This window comes from Pogona vitticeps, chromosome 3 (genome assembly GCF_051106095.1).
Source record: "Pogona vitticeps strain Pit_001003342236 chromosome 3, PviZW2.1, whole genome shotgun sequence".
Classification (NCBI taxonomy): domain Eukaryota; kingdom Metazoa; phylum Chordata; class Lepidosauria; order Squamata; family Agamidae; genus Pogona; species Pogona vitticeps.
Genome location: NC_135785.1, coordinates 16,751,213 through 16,766,167, shown reverse-complemented (window position 1 = coordinate 16,766,167; position 14,955 = coordinate 16,751,213). Strand labels below are relative to the sequence as shown.

The following is a 14,955-nucleotide window of genomic DNA, read 5'->3' as shown; positions in this document are numbered from 1 at the left end:
CTTTTAGTATGGCTTTTGTTCATCATTTCTTAAGAGTGATATTTGTTTGATTCTTTTTTGTACAGTGGTACCTCGCTTTACGATTGCCCCGCATTACGATGAAACCACATTACGATGATCTTTTTGCGATCACAATTGCAATCGCAAAACAATGGTATAAATGGAGGTTTTTTGCTTTGTGATGATTGGTTCCCTGCTTCGGGAACTGATTCTTTGCAAAACGAAGTTTTTTAAACAGCTGATCAGCGGTTTCAAAATGGCCACTGGGTAAACAAAATGGCTCCCCGCTGTTTTCTGGGACGGCTTCCTCGCAAGACAGGCAGCGAAAATTGCTGCCCTGTGGAGGATCTTCGCTGGACAGTGAGTTTTGACCCCATTGGAATGCACTGAAGGAGTTTTCAATGCGTTTCAATGGGTTTATTTTCACATTACTTTGTTTTCGCTTAACAGCGATTTTCCTGGAACAGATTATCATCGTTAAGCGAGGCACCACTGTATTTGAATATTCATTGTTTTTAGCTCTCAATATTGTCTTTTAATGATGTAATGTGCCTTGGGTCCTTGAAGTAAAAATATTTCAAATACAGTGTTACATTCTCTTGTATCGTCTGCATATAGAAAACGGCAGCTTTTAAATTTCTTGTACTTCCCAGATACCTCTCAGCACTTTTCATCATTCCCTGAAACAGCTGGTTCATAACAAGCACCTTAGCACCAGGTTACAAAACAGTGATCATCTGCCATTGCGTCCAGAAAATGGAAAATATAGAGAAGCACCTACAGTTTCCATATTTTTCCTATTGGAGGAAATCACACAAGCCATCCATGCTGTCATTGATCAACCTACACTCTTTGTGTTGCATAAAGTTGAGTAGGAATTCAGGTTAAACAAATGTTATTGCCTAAACTTGTAAGCTGCAAAATGATTAAAGCAATTTTTAAGATTTGACATAAATACCAAATATGATTCTGTCTCTCTAGAGGTTAAATATATGTGTGCGAGGCACAATATCCCCTTATCACATTTCATAAGCCTTCTTAATGAAACAGTAATGTTTGCCACTGGGCTTTTATAAGCTTTACCTTGTTACTCCTGCAATTTAACAAAAGCGAGGAAAACTACAACCTTTCATAAGCAAGTTGAAGTTTCTTAAGTATAGCATTCTTTTATCACCTTCTCAGTGCATATAACTTTTTTCAGCGTTTCATAAATTGGGGAGACAGAGAAAGAAGGAAGACTAGCAAGGAAATTGCTACAGATAAACAGGAAATGTAACAAGTGTGGAGAGAGATAGGAGGACATAAAGGAAGAATGCAAGTAAATAAAATTATAGATATATGCATTTGATGTGGTTTTAACTGAGATGTTTGTTATTCAGCAACTCTGCCTCATTCGCAGAATTGTTTAATCTTCTGTTGTTTAATATTTAAAGTTGTACTATTCACTATATAAAACATTCATGCATCATACCAGAGGTACGTAAAGGTAAAGGTTTCCCTTGACATATACTCCAGTCATGTCTGACTCTAGGGTGCGGTTCTCATCCCTGTTTCTAAGCCGTATAACCAGCGTTTGTCCATAGACAATTTCTGTGGTCACGTGGCCAGCGTGACTAGACACGGGACGCCGTTACCTTCCAACTGAGGAGGTACCTATTTATCTACAGTGTTGCTTCGCTTGACGAGTTTAATTCATTCCGTTCAAATCACTGTTAAGCGAAATTCTTGTCAAGCAAAACAAAAAAGCCCACTGGATGCATTGAAAACCGGTTCAATGCATTCCAATGGGCGAAATAACTCAGCGTCCAGTGAAAATCCTCCATAGGGCCTGTTACATACAGCACTGATGTTACCTGTCTGTCATGGGTTTGGAGGGAAAGTTCCAGCCTATGGGGAGTGGAAGGCGGGACATCAGGAGGAGGGGCTGTACTGTATATATATGTGAAGCCTGTGTGAAGGAGAAGCTGGAGAAGAGCTGAGAGAAGAAGCTTGAGTGGGAGTCTGTGTGTCAGACAGGGTACTACTGTGTGTCAGTCAGTACCAACCTGATAGGTTCAGGTGTCTGTAGGGTTAGCCAGAACTGATAGGTTCAGGGTCTGGGCTTTAGTTAAATGCGTTCTGTGTGAACCAAACTAGTGTATGTATGATTGAGACTAAGCCACGTTACTGTATCTTATTCATTTGATCATTTTATTTTCCCTGTGTGTTATGTAAATAAACCTTGTTCTTTTATTTGTTAAAAATCCATCCCTGGTCTGTGTGACTTCTTATAGGGAATGGTTGGTGGCAGCTTAGTGAAAGTGGGTGACATATCCCAGTAGGTCTGGGGTTGTCACAGGGCCATTTTCCATAGGTGCCTGTAATGCGAGGAATGTGTCCTAAAGCACAGCGTGGAGCCATTTTGCACAGCGGGCGGCCATTTTGAAGACCCGACGATCAGCTGTAAAGATTGTTGTTAAGCGAAAAATCGGTTTCCAAAGCAGAGAACTGATAATCATAAAGCACATTTTCCCTATTAAACATCGTTTTGCGATTGCTATCACAAAAACCTCATCGTAAAGCAATTTCCTCATCTAACGAGGTAATCATCAAGTGGGGCACCACTACTTGCATTTGCATGCTTTCAAACTGCTAGGTTGGCATGAGCTGGGGCAAGTGATGGGAGTCACTCCATCGCATGGATTTGATCTTACGACTACCGGTCTTCTGACCCTGCAACACAGAGGCTTCTGCGGTTTAACCAGCAGCGCCACCACGTACCAGAAAAGCTGCACAAGTTTGCATGTTGGGCTTGCAAGCCAATTGTGCTGTATATTTATTTAGTTTATACTCTGCCTTTTTTTCCAACTTCGGGATTCAAAGCAGCTTATAATGTATTTAAAAAACAAATACAACTAAAATCACCATAAATGATAATACTATTAAACAGACTGTCACATTAAAACAGCTAAATTAAAAGCAACATTAAAATACAAAACAGAACAAAACACAAAGTGCAGCACCTTCCATTAGAAGCCTTTTCTTTAGCAGCCAGTCAATTGCCTACTGCTTCTCTGAATAAGAATTCTCTGCCTGCAGGTGGAAGGACAACATGGAAGAGGGGCGGCTTAATCTCCTTTGTTGCACAGCTTGGGAGCAGCCACTAAAAAGGACCTCTCTCATACTGTCACTAAACAGGCCGGTGACAGTAAAAGGGCCACATGAATACCCTCCCTCAAAGGCTTAAGTTGGCTTTTTATCCCAATTTTAGCCGAATGCTGAAATAAGTATCATTCACTGAGCTCTGTCTTCTTTTTATTATAGAACATCTGGTGAAGATAAAAAGATGGAATAGTTACACCTTGTCTTTTAATAGAAAGCACCAGGAAGTAACTCTCCAGTTGAAACAATATTAGGGAGATTCAAGGGAAAAAATGTGAATGCTAAGAGGGGTATTTGGGGAAGAAAAAAAGCAAATGGGGAGAACCATTATGGGAAGCCTTCAGTAAGGGAGGGGTTAGGCTGCAATAGAGACCAAAGGAAAGCAAGTGATAAAAAGCAGACGTCATGCATCTCTAGCCTGCACAAATATAATTTCCCTTTTCTGCTCTTCGCATGCAGCCAATCTCCATACACATGAAATAATTTTTTAGGAGAGGGATATGACTAGAAAGGTAACAGTTTCTTGCACAGTCTGCCCCCATTCAAAGCAGCAAATAGCCCTTTTTTAAGGTTCTGAAAATGCCATTGGAAGCTTTTTTAAAAAGCAATTCTGTCCTGTTGGAAGATGGGGGTGAAGAGAGGGAGAAGCTGAGAAGGAGGGAAGAAATGGGGGCTGTGAAAGGAGGAAGGGAGGGAGACTCCTTCAGAGAAGAAACTGCACACACAGGAAAAAAGCAAAGGAGAATAGATGAGATAGTCAGAAAACAAGAGACATGTGGGTTCCTAATGCTGATAAGATGGAAAGGAAAAAGGTCACAGGCAATGATATACATGGGAAACAACAGCCCAAAGAAAGTGGGCCAAGGTCATGGAGAGCTTGAAAGATAAAGAGGAAGAATCCGTGCTGGGTACAGAAGCGATCTTATGCCATTAATAACTAAACAAATGTAGCATGTCCATAAGTGTGTTGTTCATGGCGGGGAAGGCTGCATTTGTTGACAGCACCCTCTGTGCATTTCTCTCCTGCAGGAAGACCTCCTTGACCTGCCTGTTCTTTCAGCGGCCTTTTAAGGGGGAGTTGTTTCCTTAAACTATTAATGGTGTTTTAGGTGTGAAAATTGAAAAGCAGGATGTTAACCGAAAGAGGTTCCACACACTTCTGCATTTACACTGGCATTAAAAGTAGGAATGTACCCTGAACCTCAACAAAATCCAAAGCCTGCGCTTAAGACACTTCAGACAGGCCCCCGTTCTCTGCAAAGTGAAAGGGGCTTCCAGTCAGTGAGTAGCATGAAGCTGGAGTCACTTAACCTTCATGTGGCATTCGGGATTGAGAAAACAGCAGGGTTGGCTGGATTAATATTTTGTTTGTTTTTTTGGAAATGCTCAGAAAGGGGAAAGAGAAGTGTGTGTGATGGATTAACAGGTTCAATTTCTCATTTCAGGGCACAGAGGTCTCTAATCATTGTGGTTATTGCTATGATACATCATGATCTAGTGCCAAATTCATTATTTATGCATCCTTATCTCCCTCCAAGGAGCCTTGAGTTTATTTCACAGGACTATCCACTTTTCTTCTCATAAGCTGATAAATTTTTTAGAGGTTTTCAACAAATTAATTTCTGACATCCCCAAACTCTGCTAAATGCAGAAATGACCAGTTACTGTTTTACTGGGGCTGCCTCTACTAGGAGTGAACAATCTAAAGTATTTCAGATATTGCTGGGCTCCAGATCCCTGGTCAGTGAGCAGGGATGATGGCAATTTGAATCCAAAAAACTTACAGCCAGTCACAATTCTTCTAGCCAGTTTAACCCCTACAGTGAAAGAACAGATCTCAATCCTGATCTGTTCACATTGTGAATGACCACACTCTATTATAAAACGGAGGTCATGTATTAGTGATGGACCTCAGGGACACAAAAAACATCAACACGGAGATGAAGTCATCAGTACAGGACCTCCCTTTATTCCAAGATGTGAGTGTGCTTCCTGAAAGGTTCCTCAAGAGGAAGACTGACAGTGGCCCTTTGCTTTCCAGAATGCAGACAAAATAAGAAGTCCGTATTCAACATCCCAAGGGGACGTGGTGGCACTGCGGGTTAAACCGCTGAAGCCTCTGTGCTGCAGGGTCAGAAGACCTGCAGTCTTAAGATCGAATCCATGCAATGGAGTGAGCCCCTGTCGCTTGTGCACAGGTTGCTGTCCTCTGAAGATGCCGGCCACAGAGACTGGTGAAACATTAGGAAGAACAACCTTCAGAACACGGCCAAACAGCCCAAAAAACCCAGAACAACCAACTTTAGCTTTCACAATGAAATTGAAATAATTAAGAGATTTTATATACCTTAGTTCAAACATCAATCCAAATGGAGACTGCAGCCAAGAAATCAGAAGAAGACTAGCTTAGGAAGGGTAGCAATGAAGGGATTAGATAAAATGGTCAAGTGTAAGGATGGGTCCCTTACATTTGACCATCATCCACACTCTTGTACTTCCAATCACCATGTATGGGTGTGAAAGCTGGACAGTAAAGAAAGCTGACAAGAAAAAAATTGATGTGTTTGAAATGTAGTGCTGGAGGAGAGATACCCTGGACTGCCAGAAAGATGAACAAGTGGGTCCTAGATCAAAATGTTTAAGCTCAAGTTGTCTGACTTTGGGCACATCATGAGAAGGAGGATTCTATAGAAAAGACAGTAGTGCTGGGAAAGGTGGAAGGCAGCAGGAAAAGAGGAAGGCCAAATATAAGATGGACTGACTCCATAAAGCCACAATCTTGAGCTTACAAGAGCTGAGCAGGGAGGTTCAAGACAGGACATTTTCGAGATCACTCATTCATAGGGTCACCATGAGTCAGAGGCAACTTGAGGGCACGTAACAACAAGTACAGTGGTGCCTCGACTTACACAACCATAATACGTTCCAGAAGATAGACGTAACTCAAAATGGTCGTAAGTAGGGACGTTCGTAAGTCGAGGCGCCACTGTATAACATAGTTGCAATCTATACCAGTTATTTTCCAGAACCTCAGAAAAGCACAAACTGTCTTTAGTAAACAAAGAAACGGTTTAGTAGAATATACCTTAGGCAGAAATAAAATAAAAAATTATGTTACATGCACAGAAAGACTGACTGCTCATTTTCCTTGTAGGTAAATGATACTTTTTTTAAAAATGACACTTTAATTTCTTAAGGTTAGAGGGTGGGAAGAAACAACACAGAACTCTCCCCCAGGCCAAAATCTTTCCTGCAGCCCCCCTCCCCATTTGATCCTGGCTATGTTCGTCACCTCCAGCACTAGGCCAGAATCATTCCCATTATGTTCTTGGAATATAATGAAAAGTTTTTACCTTGTGACTTTGAAGGCAGCCTCCTGGCATTGTATTTTATCTTTGGCCTTGCCTTTCTTGTCACTAAAGGTCCCTGTAGCAGCTATTAAGACCTTAGTAACATCAGCCCCACTTGCCAGGCAATCCCACTGTGAAAGAACTCTCAAGTTATATTAATCAAGTGAAGGGAGTAATTAACAGAGTAAAAATAAATAAGTAAACCCAAATCTACACATCAGTCAGAATCAAACAAGGGATGCACACTTGGAAGAAAAGGACCTCCGAAAACCATTAGCTGAGCCATTCAACTTACCAGGGAGAATTGCCCAGATTACATCTTACAGTGGGAAGTGGGTCATTTAAAAGGCAGTATCTCACCCTATAGCACTCTTACATATGTCACTTGTCCCCTCTTTATCTGCAACCAATTATGTTACCCCCCATCCCTTTCCATAAGGTCACAGGTCTTATTTTGCCCCTGGGAGAGACCTTTTTAAAGGAATGATAACAAAAACAACATCTTGCCACAGTGATTTTGTTGCAACAGAGGAAAATGTATCTGTACTCATCTTAGAACTGTAGAGCTGGAAAGGACCCTATGGATCATTGGGTCAAGCCCCTCTACAGTTACAGTGGACCCTTGACTTACAGACAGCTCGACTTACAGACTTTTCGAGTTACAGACTTCTCTGGCTGCAAAATTTAGATTCGACTTGCAGCCAGAGAATCGACTTACAGACCAAAAAAAAAACCCAAAATGGAATAAAAATAGAATAAAAACCACTGGTTATGGGATTAATCGGTTTTCAGTGCATTGTAGGTCAATGGAGATTCGACGTACAGACTTTTCGACTTGCAGCCACCATTCCAATACGGATTAATTCCTTAAGTAGAGGGTCCACTGTATAGTGATTTGATTCCACTTGAACTACCATGAATCCACCCAAGGGAACCTTCACATCTGTAGTTTGATGAGATATTTAGAATCCCCAGCTGCAGTTCAGAGGAAGATGCAGAGTTCTCTAGCAGAAAATTATAGGCACCATCTCTAAACTACAGAACCTAGGATACCTTAGGATGAAGACGTAACAGTTAAAGTATTATCAAACTAATATAACTGTGCAGTGCAGCTGTATCTTAATACTGAAATGAATATATGCTAGCTAGTGTGCAAAAATCAAAGAAACAAAAAAGCAAAGCATTAGTTTTGGCCTTCAGAGTTAGCATCTAAACATGAATCGAGAGAAAATGAGAACTGGAAGAAGAAAGGAAATGGTGGTCAAGCTGAGAGAAAGAGTGTGAAGGAAAGTTAAAAAGTAGAATACTTAACCTAAGAATAGAAAAGGGTACATCAGTACGGTACATCAGAATGAAAAACTAAGTCAGGAAAAATGAGTTTTTAGTAAGCTCCTTAAAAGTGAAACAAAGGAAGAAACCAACAGACTTTTAAAACAAAAAACGCTGCTGTACGGGGGGGAAAGCACAAAGACGAGAAACATCACAAGAGAGAGGAGGCTTTAAAAGATTATTGACAGAAGAACGAAGCAGTTGAACTAAGCAAAGAAAAAGCCAGCAACAAAATAGATCAATAAGGAAGGCATTCCCCCCCCCCAAAAAAAAACCCAGGACAGTTTAAGTTGGTTTAGGTTTATCCCAACCAAGCCATTTTTAGCAATCATAACCACGGAGTTCAGATCAAGCAGGGAACATGGCAATTGAAGACTTATTACAACATGTTGAGAAAGAAACAAAGAAGGGGCAGCATAACAATTCAGTAGACAGACAAAAAAACTGTGCATATCAGTGTAATACTTCATATAAGGCCATCAAATGAACCTGTCTGAGGTAGTTTCTCTTATTACCATAACTTAGACGAAAACTCAGAGATAATGCTTACAATTCCAGTTTCTATCAACAATGCCATATACTACAAAACTGCATTGCTTCAAACAATTAAAATGATACTATCTACAATATGATCTCTGTACCTACACAGCAAAAAGACAATTGACTTATATATGTCTGAGGCACATTTTACCTTCAAATAATCTAACCCTAAAACTAGTGTTTATGGCCTTACAGGTAATAACCAGCACTAGGAATGATGTATGGAAACTAGGAAAAGCTAAATACACTACAGTAAGTAATAGGCTCAAAAAGGGATGGGGGCAGCCAACAAAACCAGCTGCCCCATGTTGAACAATACGAAGTTCTGACTAGTTTTCAAAGAGATGCAGAGCTCAAGACATAACCTTGACCACCAGCACCCAAAATATTTTTAAAATGTTTTAGTTTTAAAATTCTTCTTGCGGTTCTTAAGGAAGGACAATTTTGTTGTGTTTCAAAGGAACAACCCTGAGACACTTCACACATCCTGGGTTTTTTTTAAAAAAAATTACATTGCAGGAGCTTGTGTGATCTTGCAAGGTCCAGGGATGCGAATGCGCAACCCCTTTAAACTTCAACTGCCCAATACTGCGTTCGAGAAATAAGATTAGATGGGCTTCCAGTTTTGGTTCAGAAAAGACATTTTTACCAGCCAACAAATGAGACAACAAATAAGTTGTAACTTGATTTGCTAAACACTCCTGAGGTTAAGCCTTCTTGGGGGCTGTTAAGATCTAGCCAGGGGGCCCTTTTGAAAGAGCCACCAGCTGCCCCCAGACTATGGAACGCCCTCCCGACTGAAATTCGTCTGGCGCCGACACTGATGATATTTCGGCGCCAAGTCAAAACCTTCCTGTTCCAGAAGGCTTTTAATTGAAATAACATTAACTGTGGGTCTTGAAGGTGCCAATTTTAATTGTATTTTAATCGTATTTTAATTGTATTTTAATCATTTTAAATTTTATTGGATTGAATTTTAATTGTTGTAAGCCGCCCAAAGACCTTTGGGTAGAGTGGGCGGCATATTAAATAAATAAATAAATAAATAAATAAATAAATAAATAAATAAATAAATAGATAGATAGATAGATAGACAGACAGATAGACAGATAGACAGACAGACAGACAGATAGATAGATAGATAGATAGATAGATAGATAGATAGATAGATAGATAGATAGATAGATAGATAGATAGATAGATAGATAGATAGATAGATAGATAGATAGATAGATAGATAGATAGATAAAATTGCTCTATCAAATTTAAACAAGCCTCAGATGCATAAATGGCAGCTCTATCTTGTTTTCAGAATACTGTACTAGTCTCTCTGGAAAGGAAAACTTCTTTCACACACAGACACAGACACACACATGAGAGAAAGAGAGAGAGAGAGAGATCTTCCCTAAGAATACCAAAGCAAATTTGGGATGGTTTTTTTTGGCAGAGATGCTGGGGGAAGGAGGAGCATAAAGTATCAGCTGCAGGTGCAGGGTAAAAAATGGTTTCGTATTTCACACTTGGCTGCTATCACACTTGACCTTTCAAAGAGGCCACCGAGGTGGGATAGCTAACATAAATCATCACTTCTTTAAAATGGGACAAACCATACCCGCAACAAAAGTGCTCTGCTACTAGACAAGAATATTTATCTTTTATTAATCGCCACTGCCTTGCAGGAGATGACAACACTCTGCATGCTGTGGGTGTACATGTGTTTTCCTAAAGGCAAGAGTTTCACCAGTATTTCACAAATATATATATATTTTTTCAAGGAAATGTTGAATAAAGAAGAGACATTTTTCACCTCTACAATACTGGCAACTGTTCTTCCTCCAGGGTTTTTCTCACATTAATGTACTCTCAGACAGGAAATGTCATTCCTATGTTTGTAGACAATCACAAAAGTATATCTGATGGATAAAACTGACCCTGGTTTTCAAAATATATTTATTTTATTTTTAAAAAAATCTTTTTGGTCGTCCTACAAAACCATGTCCTTTTGCATGCAAAATTACTAGATTAACATACAATTTTGGTATAATAAATAAAATAAGAATTACAGAAGCCAGCAAGCAAGTACTACCTGTTTCCCCAAAAATAAGACCTAACCTGAAAATAAGCCCTAGTATGATTTTTCAGGATGCTCGTAATATAAGCCCTACCCCCAAAATAAGTCCCAGTTAAGTCAAAACCCGCCCTCCACCATTGTGCAGCAACCAGAAGAAGATGACATGACTGCATTTGAATACATGTAGATTGTTGTACATGAAAAAAGAAATTCCCTGAAAATAAGCCCTAATGAATGTTTTGGAGAAAAAAATTAATATAGGACCTTGTTTTATTTTCAGGGAAACACAGTACACCTAAACAAAATTACTTACAGCACCCTGAACAGGGCTGTTAAGGTAAATGAGATATTTAAGGAGTGGTTTTTCCACTTCCAAAACCCCACTGAGCTTTCACAACTGAGTGGGGATTTGACCCCAGGCCTCCTGGACCATCACTCAGTCTATCCAGCACAACTGGAAGCCTCAGCTTTGCCTCCTCTCCAACAACATTCTGATTATCAATCATTTCTGCATCATGAGATTCAGTCGGTCTGGTCAGTACAAATTGTGAACTGACTATGTATTCTAGAACTGGGATGGAAAATCTCCAGTCCAAGCATTAACTTTGGTCTGTGGGCATTATCCATCCGGCTTGCAGGCTTCTGTTGCCAGAGATAAGAAAGTATTTAAACTCTGGGTAGCTGTTCCATAAAAATGAGCTATTGTTTGCAGCCTGGACAGCTGTTGCAAGGAATTCAACTTGACTTGGCAGCCAAGGAGGCGGTAACTGACCTCCGAGTAAACATACCTAGAATTAAGCTCAGTTTTGCAGCCTAGAAAGCTGTTACACTGGGGATTATCCCATAGTGAATATACCTAGAATTGAGCTGTGCTTCACACAGTCGGAACAATGTCTGAATCAATACAGTTGGCCAAGCATACTTTGCTCTGGCCCCGCTCCAGCCACAAGCTGCTGGCACAGAAGCCTTGAAACTCTTCCCGGAAGTAAATGCCAGATCCAGAATATGTTTCAACCTATTCTGCTATGTCCAGAGGTGCATAGGTTACGACCTACAGTAGGTGTTAGGGGAGAGGCAAGAATCCTGCAATCTTCCAGATGTTCAGCTATAACTCCTCTCCGCCCTAGGTAGCGTAACCACTGGAGAAGGCAGTAAGAGTTGCATTCTATGCTGCCAACTCCTGCTTTAGAGAATGAGTGGCACAGCAGATACTTTTCATGCCAACAGTACCTGCTTTGACCCCGAAGCTCTCTAGTTAAAAAAGGTCAAGCAGGCAGTGATGGTCAAAAACCCCATCACAGACCCCAAACAACCACTGCTTGAATAAAAGACTCTGGACTGAGCTGATACAAAGCAGCTTATACTTCTATAGCAGAAAGAGATTGCAGAACACTTACAACACTAAAACTGTGCTCACGACCTGGGGTTCAAATCCCAGGTAGCCGGCTCAAGGTTGACTCAGCCTTCTATCCTTTCGAGGTCAGTAAAATGAGTACCCAGCTCGCTGGGGGGGGGGGGCAATGTGTAGCCTGCATAATTAAATTGTAAACCGCCCAGAGAGTGCTTGAAGCGCTATGGGGCGGTATATAAGCAGCACGCTTTGCTTTTGCTTTGCTTTAAATAGGAAGGATGCCATTTTCCATGCTCACTATCTGAAGAGACATCCTGCAAATTTACACAACGGCTACAAAACTTTAGGGCAGCCCTTTCCTTACTGCGGTTCTTCCTACTATAGTTTATACTAAGCATGGGGTTGGTTCTCTGTTGTTTGCACTTTTAATTTGATGTTTATTACTGAATTTCACTATTCCGTTTTATTTCTGTATATGACGTGGTGTTGTAAGCCACCCAGGGAAGTGGCCCTGGCTATTAGATGCACGGGGGGGGGGGGGGGATTTAAACAAACAAACAAATAAAACCTACAGGTTCTTTTCTTTCTTTAATGAAAGAGGACATTCAAAAATGTGACTCTCCTGCTACCATCCAAAGCAGTACATGACATTCTACCATCTCAATATTTGGCATATAATAGGGCAGCTAAAGAACAAAGTACACACTGCCCTAACTAACCAGAGATGGGAAAGATATGGGGGTGGGTTGAACTACAGCTCCCATAATCCCATGTCCATTAGCCATGTTGCCACTTCTGCTGGCCATTGGTTTCTGTGATCTTTTGTTCAGAACCCCAACTTTTCTTTTCTCTATAAATAGGGCTACCATTTTCACAGTTCTTCTGTCACGATTAGTTAAAAACAAGTGAACCAACACCACACTAGGTGTTTCGGTGCTCCCTTTCAACCCAAAACAAATGTCACATCATGGGCCTTTTGCAATTAAGCGGTCCCTACATACCGTAGGGGGAAAATGTTGCACCACATCATCTCATCATTGGCCATAACATACACTGACTGCAGCCCTCTCAGCTATGAAATGGTAATCCAAAATTTGACTTCAGCTTTTAAAAAAAACTCACTAAGAGACAGAGATGGGGAGTCAAGTTGCAAGATTTGCTGTCAAGCCTGACATAAGTCACACCTGTGACATGGACTTGACTCAGGTTGTGTTTTTTTCTCCCAATGACTTTTACTGGTGACTCAGAGCCCACTCACCCCTCCCTTTTTTCTGGGGGGAAAAAGTTTGTTTTTAGTAGCGGCTTGGCCTTGGGGCTTCAGACTCAGGACTTCCGTACCAAAGACTTGGACTCTAACCCAAAGACATGTCAACACCCTTGCTAGGGATTATGAGGGATTAGGAGCAAGCCAGCAGTCTCGTGACATCACCACCCATCCCAAAATGATGGGCTAAGAGTAGTGGCTTACCTTAAATTATGATGATGATGATTACCAAAATCATGTGCATATATTATGTAAAAGTTAAACAAAGATGATACACTCGCAACAGAATATTTTAACCTAATAATAAAAGCTGATTTGGACAGCACTACTTCAAGCTTAATGCTTTTGTTGTTGTTGTTTAGTCATCTGCCTAATTAAGTAAGATAACCTTCTTACAACCAATTTACTTCATTAAGTCAACGAAATGTTGCAATGTTAGTTTGAATTTAAAAAGAACTTTTTTTAGAGATGATATCTACTGCTGAGAACAGATGACCTCTGACCATCTTCTAGGTTTCCAGTCAGTTTCCTAAATATGGAAACAATTCAACCCCAGAGAGAGAGAAAGAAGAAGTACAGTAGTTTTAAATGTTTTCTATTTAGAGCCTTCCAGACATTAGCACGCCATATAGAACAGTAAACTCAGGCTTTGATCGGACAGCTGCAAGTGAATGCGCCTGGTTGAACTGGAAAGTGTCACCAAAATGGGAGTGATTTCCAGTCTGGTTCCCCAAAAGTAGAAACCCTACAGGGATCAGGGTCAAGCTAGAGAGCATCATGTGATTGCTGAGAAACAGATCACATTAGACCACTCCACAAGTGGTCCAAATTGCAATCTTTTTCCCTGTAAAATCACGCCCTAGAACTCCTCGATTACACTTCTGTAGACTGTTCCCCATTTTCCTCTGCAATACTAGGTCAATCTGTATCACGCGCGGAAAAATGTCACTATTAAATTTGACCAAGTCAAACTCCGCAAAAGAGCAATGCAACCAATTTCCTCACCCTGGGCCAAGCAAGAGAGAAGCAAACAATTACAGTAGCAGATAACAGAGCTCACTAGCAGATATCATCTCCACAAAACAATATTCAGTGACAGCAGATATGGCCTCTGACAGCAGATACTTTCCCAAGGAAATGGAATACGGAAAATGGCAAGTGCTTTATCCATCCGAATGAAGTGGAACCAGCAACCACATCGCTTACATGTTCAACATTAGTTTGTGAGGCTGATAGTGTAAGTCATCTCTGGTGGCACATGACCACTAGTACAGCTGCGCCAAGCCTGTGTCCATTCAGGCAATTGAACAACTAGCAGATAGCTGACTTTGGCTCAATGCTATACTGAGATAAATACCCATCTCCATCAAGTATGGAAAACACCACATGCGCAGAAGGCATCACCTGCTAGTGTTTGTAGGTGTGCTGAAGGCCAGATTCAAGATGTAGAGGGCAGCTCCCATAAAAGGAGGCAAGGATGGGAAACTTTAAGGCCACTAGGGACAAATCTCAGTTTCCCTCTCTCTTCATGGTCATATGTGGTGGTTTCCCAACTTTTCCCATTTTTGTGTAGGTTTCTGGTACAGGCTTAGTTATTGGCTCAGTGAGTTAGGTATCTGGCTGCAGAACCAGAGGTTGTGGGTTCAGTTCTCCCCTGTGCATTTCAGAAGAGCCAAACTGTGTGACCTTGAGCAAGCTGCCCCCAGATGAAGGGAACCATTTCTGAGTATTTCCTACCTAGAAAACCCTGAAAAGGGTTACTGTCCAAACTGACTTGATGACACACAGTTATTATTAATTATTGCCAGTAAGAGGTTTAAGCTAAAATATGCTAATATTTTAGTCTCTTCTCTTTGTTTATGACTCTACCTACAACTTGAGTACTATTCTCAGAGAACTTTCTTGAAAC

General features: G+C 40.8%; 1 protein-coding gene across 11 annotated transcripts in view; it reads right to left on the bottom strand.

Annotated features, from left to right (window-relative positions):
• The window catches only part of TNIK (TRAF2 and NCK interacting kinase), a 327,386-nt gene that overhangs the window by 285,330 nt on the left and 27,101 nt on the right, over positions 1-14,955 (bottom strand). The window lies entirely within an intron of this gene.